Genomic DNA, 8,438 nt, shown 5'->3' on the forward strand with positions numbered 1-8,438 from the left:
ACACCTGTCTTGATGCCTGTATCATTAGCTACTATGATCACATAAGCATCCTATAATCTATGATACTCCAAGATGGGTGAAAACAATATGGTAATATAGTTGGAAGCTAAGCATGGTGACACACATCTATCATAGTATTCCAGCACTGGGGGATGGGATGAAAGACTGCACAAGTTAAAGCCAGCTTGGGCTACAGAGTGAGACCTTGGAGGGACAGGGGAGAGAGAACTCACTATCTAGCCCAGGCTAGCCTCAGACTGCCTCAGACTTCAGCGGTCCAGTCCCAAAAATTTTTGAGACAAGTCTCAGTCAATACCTGTGGCTCCTCCCAGAACTTCCTAGCCTACCCCCATCTTAAACCTCTCCAGTCCAGGGGCTGGGCTTCGCTTCCCCCACCCCCCACCCCCAGCCTCCTGGTTCTCTCTGGCCTCTTAGTCTCCTTCACCTCCCTCTGTCCTTCCTCTCTTGCTCTCCGTCTCTCGCTCTCCTCTCATGGGCCCTTTGGTCTGCTGACCTGCTTCACTCTGGATTTTTCCAGATGCCTCTGTCTGTGCTGTCCCTCATGGCTACAGTAAACCTTCCCTTCAACCATTCCTGGGAGCGGTCACGTCCTCATTTCATTCAACAGCAGTCCCACTCCCCATCACAGGTGTATGCCACCGCCTGGTGACATTGGGGGGGGCCAGTGGTATAGATTTGGTTGTGGCTTGAATGCGAGACGTTCCCCCAGGTTTGTGTCCCCAGCAGGTGGCTCTGTTTGGAAAGACTGTACGTCTTTGGGATATGCAGCCTCGCTCTCTGCTTCCTAATCTGCCTGTATGTAAGAAGTAGCAGCTGCAAGCTCACACTGCCAAACCAAGACACTACTCCGTGCCTTCCCTGCTGTGTGGACTGTGTCCCTCAAACTGTGAGCCAAAATAAATGCCTCCTCTTTTATTTCAACAATGAGAAAAGTAACTAACACATTTAAAGGAAAAGTTCAAGTACATGATAGTTTCTTCAGCACAGATTTAAGACTCTAGCACACACTGATGGTGATCCCTCCCCACATTCCTTCAGCCCACCCACAGTTCTCAGACAAACAACTTCCAACATAGAATGTTCTTGGCTCCACATGGAACAGAAGAGTCAAAGTGATGCACAATCACTACTGTTCAATCGTGTCCCCCCAAAAGAAAATGTGAATCAAAATAAATATTTTCTTTATAATTTCCTGAGATGTTTTGTTATAGAGAGCTGACTAGCATAATCTTGAACTTCCTGGCTTGAGTAAACCTCCTTTCTTGAGTAATTTCCCAGTCTCGGTGCTTTGTTATAGCAGTAAAGAACAGAGGAAGGTGATGAGGGTCATGAGCTGGGTGAGTTGAATGGAGCTCAGTGAGTGGGGCACCGGCTATTCCCAGCACCCGCTTGGATGCGTCACACCTGTAACTCCAGCCCCAGGGGATCCAACATCCTCTTCTTCTGGCCTCCTCGAATATCCACACCTGCACATACTTTCATCCCTCCCGCCTAAGTACAACTGACTCTGTGACGGAAGCTCCATTCAGGCCACAAAACTCAGCATGTCGACAGCACCACCCGCCAAAAGGACACAAAGACCTGATCCATCGAAGTTGAAAGTTCTGGGAGAGTCTCTAATTGTGCTAACTTTGCTTTTTGGAGTCTGTAGTTCTGCTTCTAGCTAACTATTCTTGTTAACAGAAGCATGTCTTCCCAGAAAGATTCAAAGGAAACTGAGTCCCGGTTGCTTCCCCAGAGTGTGTCTTCTTCCTGGTCTGTTTTCTCGGGCCCTCAGCAGCCTTCCTACACTGCCTGGATCGGGGTCAACATACACACATGGAACAGTAAATTAAATCCTGAGGGAGTGAGAGCAGAGTGAGGAGAACACACAGATCTAGCTCATCCTGCAGAGAAGGTGGACCAGTGAGGCCACATCTCTCTCCTGGGAGAGAGAAGAAAGGGCTGCTCCACATAGGGCCTGGAGGACCACAGAAGGCCACTGAGGAGTCCAGGGCTTTGAGGGAAACACTAGGAAATGACCGCCCCCCACTTCCACACATGCCAGGACCCCAGGAACCCTGAAGCTGCAGAAACTACCAGCTTCGCTCCCCTTCCTCTACAGCACAGAATCTGCTGGAGCCAGAGGGATCAGAGGGATTGGAGGACCTACCTTTCTACTCAGCCAGTGGTGCAAGCAATTCTCTCTGTAAATGAACACTGCTGTCATTCTTGAGCAGGGAGAGCTCTTTTCCCAGTGAGCAGCAGTTCGTGGACAGACTTAGCTGGTCAAAGGTCTGCAATTAAGGTATCTGTTGAGTATTCAGACTGGAATAGGGTGCCTCCCACCATCCCTCCCACGGGGGTCAAGGAATAACTCCAAGAGCCGGAGGCTGGGGAGGCGTGCTGTGAAGGGCTGCCAGTTGGACTCAGCATGGCCATTGCACTCAAGAACCACTTCAACCTCTCAAGACCAAGATGGGTCAGCATTTCAGCAGGCACATTGGAGAGATGTTGGGGGAGGAGAAGGGGATGCATAAAATCAACATATATTGTACACATGTATAAACTTGTGAAAAAAGGAACCACCACAATGGCTCATCAGGTAAGGACACGTATTTGCCAAGCTTGGTTACCTGAGTTCAATCCCTAGTAAACACATAGTAGAAGAAGAGAATTGACTCCTACAAAGTGTCTTCTGATCTAGGGACACACACACACAAATAATTACATAAAGTGTAAAAAAAAAAATCTCTTAAAGAAATTGGAGAAAGGTGCTCCGGCCAGCGGAGCCTGTTATTAGCGGGGGATAGAAGAGAATCCGATCCTGTGAAAAGATGGGCTGAGAGAAAGAAATGAGTCCAAGCGAACAGGTGCTTGTCAAGGACCAACTTTACTGAGCAGAATCAGCTTTTATATAGGGTTCAGGATGAGGAAGTAGGGTGGGTGAAAAATTACAAATTCTTCTCGGCCAGGGGCCTGAAACATCTTGTGATAAGCCATGGTTCTGTGAGCACATCTCTGCTGTTACCAAGCAGTATGTTTACTGCAGGTAAGGAAACGGGCAAGTTGAGGCAGGTTGATGGGTTTCTGCAGGTGGTCTCTGACATCTCCAAGCAGTATGTTTATTGCAGGTAAGGGAACGGGCATCTCCAAGCAGTATGTTTACTGCAGGTAAGGGAACGGGCAAGTTGAGGCAAGTTGGTGAGCTCCTTCAGGTGGTCTCTGAAGTTGGCGAGTTCCCTCAGGTGGTCCCTGACAGAAAGGTATAAACCCTGAGGTCTACGATGGTAAGCTGCCTAGCTGAAACACCTGTGCAATACTGCCACAAAAGTTGTAAACACTGTCACTGCCAACAGCCAAGAACCTGAGACTAAATAGGCCATGGGCCTATGGGAAAACCAAATACTGTTGTTCTACCAAAGAAACAGCAGTAAAATGCCTCCTGATGGCACTCTACTACAGTCACAGATCAGTGTCATGCTCAGCCATCATTCTCCTCTTGCAGTAGATGGGAACAAGCACAGAGACCCACAACTGGACAATGTGAGAGAATGAGAGACCTTGGCATGTGGCCACCAAACAACCGTCCTTGGGGCACAGAGGACCCTGTGGAAGAGGGGGCAGAAAGAATGGAAGAAGCAGAGATGATGAAGGGCCCCAAGAAATAGGCCTTCCAGATCCAACAGGACCGAAGCACACATGAGCTCACAGAAACTGTGGCAGCAGCTTAGGGCCTGCACGGGTCTAAGCCAGATGGAGCTCCAGTGCGGAAAGGAAGTGGACATGGGCTCCCATTCCTAACCCGGAAACTATCTTCAGCCGACAAGTACTTGCAAGTGAAAAATAGTTCTCTCCAATGCATTCTCACTGGCTATACAAAACACGTTTAAGGCAGGTCCGTCGCCCAGCAGGAGATCGCTAATACAAAACCAAATGAAAGGTTTGTTTTATACTTTTCGACTCATACTGCTTTGGTTAGGCATTTCTTTTTTACTGGTCTTTTGCCTGTAAATGATGGTCTCCGGTTTCTTTCTTTCTTTTTTTTTTTTTTTTTTTTTTAAGATTCATTTATTTATGTGCATCCATGTTTTGCCTGTATGTGTGTCTCTGTGAGGTGCCAGATCCCCTGAAATTAGAGGTGCCAACAGGTGTGAGCTGCCATGTGGGTGCTGGGAATTGAACCCGGCTCCTCTGGAAGAGCAGCCAGTGCTCTTAACCGCTGAGCATCTCTCCAGCCCTATGTGGTATCCAACCTTCTGTTTTCCTGGAGCTGTGCGTATATGTGTGTTTCTTGTGCTTTTTCCTTGTTTTGGTTTTTTGTTTGCCTATTTGGTTTTTGTTTTATGTTCTTTTCTAAAGAGAGAGAGAAAGAAGGAATGGAGTTGTGTAAATTGTGGGAGATGGAGAGGAGCTGGGGGGGAGGGGAAACTGTCAGAATATATTGTATGAAAAATATTTTCATTTAAAATTTTTTAAAGAAAAACTAAAAACTATTCATTAAAAGAATAAGTTCCAATATAAACATTAGAAGCAAATATTCCTGCCTCACCCTCAAAAGGAACATTATTGTCTCTACAGAAGCCAAATAAACCTGCCCTCTGCTGCACAGGGGGAGGCCATGCCCCATAGACAAACACTCTGCTCAGCTGGGGAAGACTGTACCCCATAGGTAAACATTCCTGGAGGCAGTTGGAGCCCAGGCAGCCACACCCCTTGGGCCCGACTTTTCAGAGTCATGGGTGGAGCTGACTCCTGAGAGCAGCAATGGCTGGCCCCTGTGAGACCGGAAGAGGTTGTCCATGGCACCGGTTAGTGGCTCAGTGTATGCATTCTGGGAGTCAAGAGCTCATGCTCAACTCCCAGCTCTGACACTTGAATAAGTTACTACTCTGAGGAGCATTGGCTGCTCCCGCAGAGAATCTGGGTTCAGTACCCTGCACCCATATTGGGTGGCTCACAGACACCCAATTTTAGTTTTAGATCTGATGCCCCCTTCTGGCCTCCAAGAATGCTGCATGCATGTTGTGTACAAATTTACATATAGACATGCTTATACACATAAAATAAAAAGAAGTTAAAAATTTTAAAGTGAAACACAGTGTCTGTCTCTTGGAAGGATTGAAAAACCGAGTGAGATTCAATTGAAAGCAGTTGGCAGAGAGCTGCAGGCACAACGGGGCCAATCGAAGTTAGCCGTAATTATTATTAATTACCCGACTGTGCCACCGAGCCTGTGGCTCTGCCTGTTTTGTAGCTCTCTAAACCACAAGGTGCTGCTCAGCATCTCAAGGACTTCAGACCGCACCCACACCACCTAGGTCAATCCTCCCTTCAGTGTTGGGAGGGAAACCCTGGAGCTGACACCAGGGACAGAATCTGGATGAGCTGGGCCTGTGATCTACCACAGATCTCACCAGGCCCTGGGGTCCTTCTTGGTAAACGGGAGCATCAGGGTTTCAGGATCAGACACTCCGGTTCAAATCCCGACTTGCTACAAGCCAGCTGAGTGACCCTGGGTGAGCAGTTTGCAGAGAGAGGAACATGCCAGATGTGGAAGTTAGGGTGAACCAGCAGCGTTGGTGACAACGGGCACTGCTGGCTCCGTTTCATGCTGGCAGGAAGCACAGGAGAGTGGGGAGGTAGCTCTGCGTGTCAAGGGGAAGCCAACGCAGTTAGTTCAGTTGCCTTCCGTGCCTGTGAAATGGGTGGAGCAAGGCAGGTGACTATGGGGATCAAATGACATGAGAATCTCTTCCCCATCCTGACCGTCTCCAGGATTGTGTGACTCAGGGGGCCTACAGATTGAAAGGAGCCAAGGCCCTAGCCTGATGGCTCACACCTATGTATCACCCTAGCACTCCAGTGCGAGGCAGGAAGAGTGCATGGCCGAAGCTGGCCTGGGCTGTATAGCAAATTCCTGTCTCACAACACTAAAGCTGGGCCAGGCAGGATGGTGCATGCCTTTAATCCCAGTACCTGTGCCAGAGGAAGGTGGCTCTCTGTGAGTTCGGTCCAGCCTGGGCTATATACACATAGTCTCAAAAACAAAAACAAAAAACGGTGGTCAAAGAAATTCTAGCCAATCAGCACCCTCCAGGCACAGAGTGCAGGAACAGGGATTGGTGGGTGAGGCATCCCCAGTAGGCTGCCTGTGGGAATGCAACCCTGAGGAACCTGGCAGATAACCAGCTTATTTGAAGGTTGGGGTCTGTCGGTCTCTCTGTCCCTGGGTCACCTCCCAGGGTCACCTCCCAGACAAAACTATTCATTCCTAAGATCTTCTCTTGGGTTTTGCTTCTGCAACACTCAGAACTAAGACACTTGTCTGCACTGTTGAAATGACTGGCCTCACCGTACCGGGCTGGGTCACAGCCTCCACGTCGTCACCCAGACCTTCACAGTGGGCTGGAGAGATGGTTCAATTGGTAAGGAGCTTGCCACCAAGTCTGACCACCTGAACTGGGCTTCCTAGACCCACATGATGGAAGGAGAGAACAAAATCCCACAAGGTGACATTTGACACACACACACACACACACACACACACATACACACACACACATACACGCATGTGTGTGCAAATGCACAGGGAAGAGAAAGGAGCTGAACCAGCTCAGTAGCCTGAGTCATAACTCTGTTCCACAAATGACTCTAAGTCCTTTGTCCAAGCTGTCTACCCTGAAGTGGAGTAAAGGGGACCACACTCATTCTGAGCTATAATGACATCCTCTAACTGGTCCTCCTCTGGTGCACAGACCTCCCTTCAGGGCCAGGAACTTCAAATGTCCCTCCACCCTCAGCCAGGACTTCTCAAGTGTCCCTGGGGGCACATTCATCCCCAAGGCTACAGGGCAGGGGGGAAGGGCGTGGCTGGGGACAGAGGCATGCAGCTGGACTCTCAAGTGGTTCCCAGTCCCCTGGTCCTCTCCCCAGAGCTTCTCGAGCAAGGCACAGGTCCAAACCCCAGGGCCTGCCCTACAAGGTCATACCCAGGGAAACGGGTTCTGCAGGATGGATCTTCTTCCTGAGCTTCAACTACCAGGCCTGGAATTAGCCACAGCACCTGTGGAGGGCAGGCCTCGGGGCAGTAGGGACCTCAGATGACTCAGCGTTAGGTAGTTGGTTCAGCCTCATTGGGGGGAGAAGGGGCTAAAGATCTCATTCCAGCTCAGCACCAAGGTCAGCTGACTCACTGACAAGCTGGGTGGCCACCAGTGAGCTTTCCTTGGGCCTCAGTTTCCCATCTATAAATTGGGGAGGGGTTGGCTGTATGTGCCCTATAGGTGGAACTCTGCCTAGAATCCTCCAGTGAGGTCATGAGTGGGCAGAGGAATGCTTGCTGAGCATGGGGTAAGGCTCTGAGTCTCACACTCAGCACTGCAAAAAAACCACGGTCGGATGTGGCCCAGTGCTGTGGTGAAGACCTGTGACCCCATTCTCTGCTGGCCTGAGATGGAAGAGTCATGAGTTCCAAGCTAACCTGGGTACCTTGGATGATCCTGTCTCAAACAATGTGAAAGTGTCTACCCTACCCACTAGGCTGGTGACAGGGTGGGGGTGGGGGTGGTGCCAGTGGTTTGATGTGGGGCCTTCATTGTTTGCCCATGAGTTTTTATCACTGGCACTCTGGAAGATACATTTAATCTAGTCTTCTTTTACCACAAAGGGAAACTGAGTCTGCGTGGTGAGAACACAGACCAAATTAGGGAAGGGGTAGAGAAAGGACTTGGAAAGGTGTAGACCTGGACCAAGAAGGTCTTCTTCTGGGCCAGGAGTCACTCAGGGAGATTTCCCAGGGGCACTAGCATGGGTGGGGACTACAGGAGTTGAAAGCCATTTGTTGTTTCCATAGGTACTAAGAACCACAGCAGGTTTTGAACAAGAAAGACAGAGTATAGGGTTCAGGAGCCCAGGCCTGCCCAGAGTTGTAAATTTGCACGAGATGAGCCATGGCAGCTGATGGACCAGGCTTCTCACCTCAGTGAGCTGCGTGTTAGAGTGCATGGTGACAGGAGAGACAGCGGTGTAAGAGACCAAGAGAGATGGAAAAGAGACAGAGCACTATAGAAAGAGAGATAATGGAAGGAAAGGAGAGCAGAGGAGAGAGGGGAACAGAGACCATGCCAGGTGTTGGCAGAGGACCCAAATGAAGACAACTGCTCAGATACCCACAGGCAGAACTGAGCAGGACACGGATGCAACCAGGGATCTTCCATCTGAGGCAGACTGTGAGCCCGCTCAAAAACCTTCATTCTTCCCTGGAGCCAGGGAAACTGAGGCTGCCAGGCGCAGCCCTGCCCCAGGCCTGGCCAAAAGACCCTCCGGGGACCTGCCTGTTGCCTACACTCATGTGTGGGCCCCATGCCTGTGTCACCAGGTTATAGATGGAACCGGATCTAGTCTTTTTTTTTTTTCTTTAAGAAAAGCCTAGGCCC

The sequence above is a fragment of the Meriones unguiculatus genome, chromosome 7 (assembly GCF_030254825.1).
Source record: "Meriones unguiculatus strain TT.TT164.6M chromosome 7, Bangor_MerUng_6.1, whole genome shotgun sequence".
Lineage (NCBI taxonomy): Eukaryota > Metazoa > Chordata > Mammalia > Rodentia > Muridae > Meriones > Meriones unguiculatus.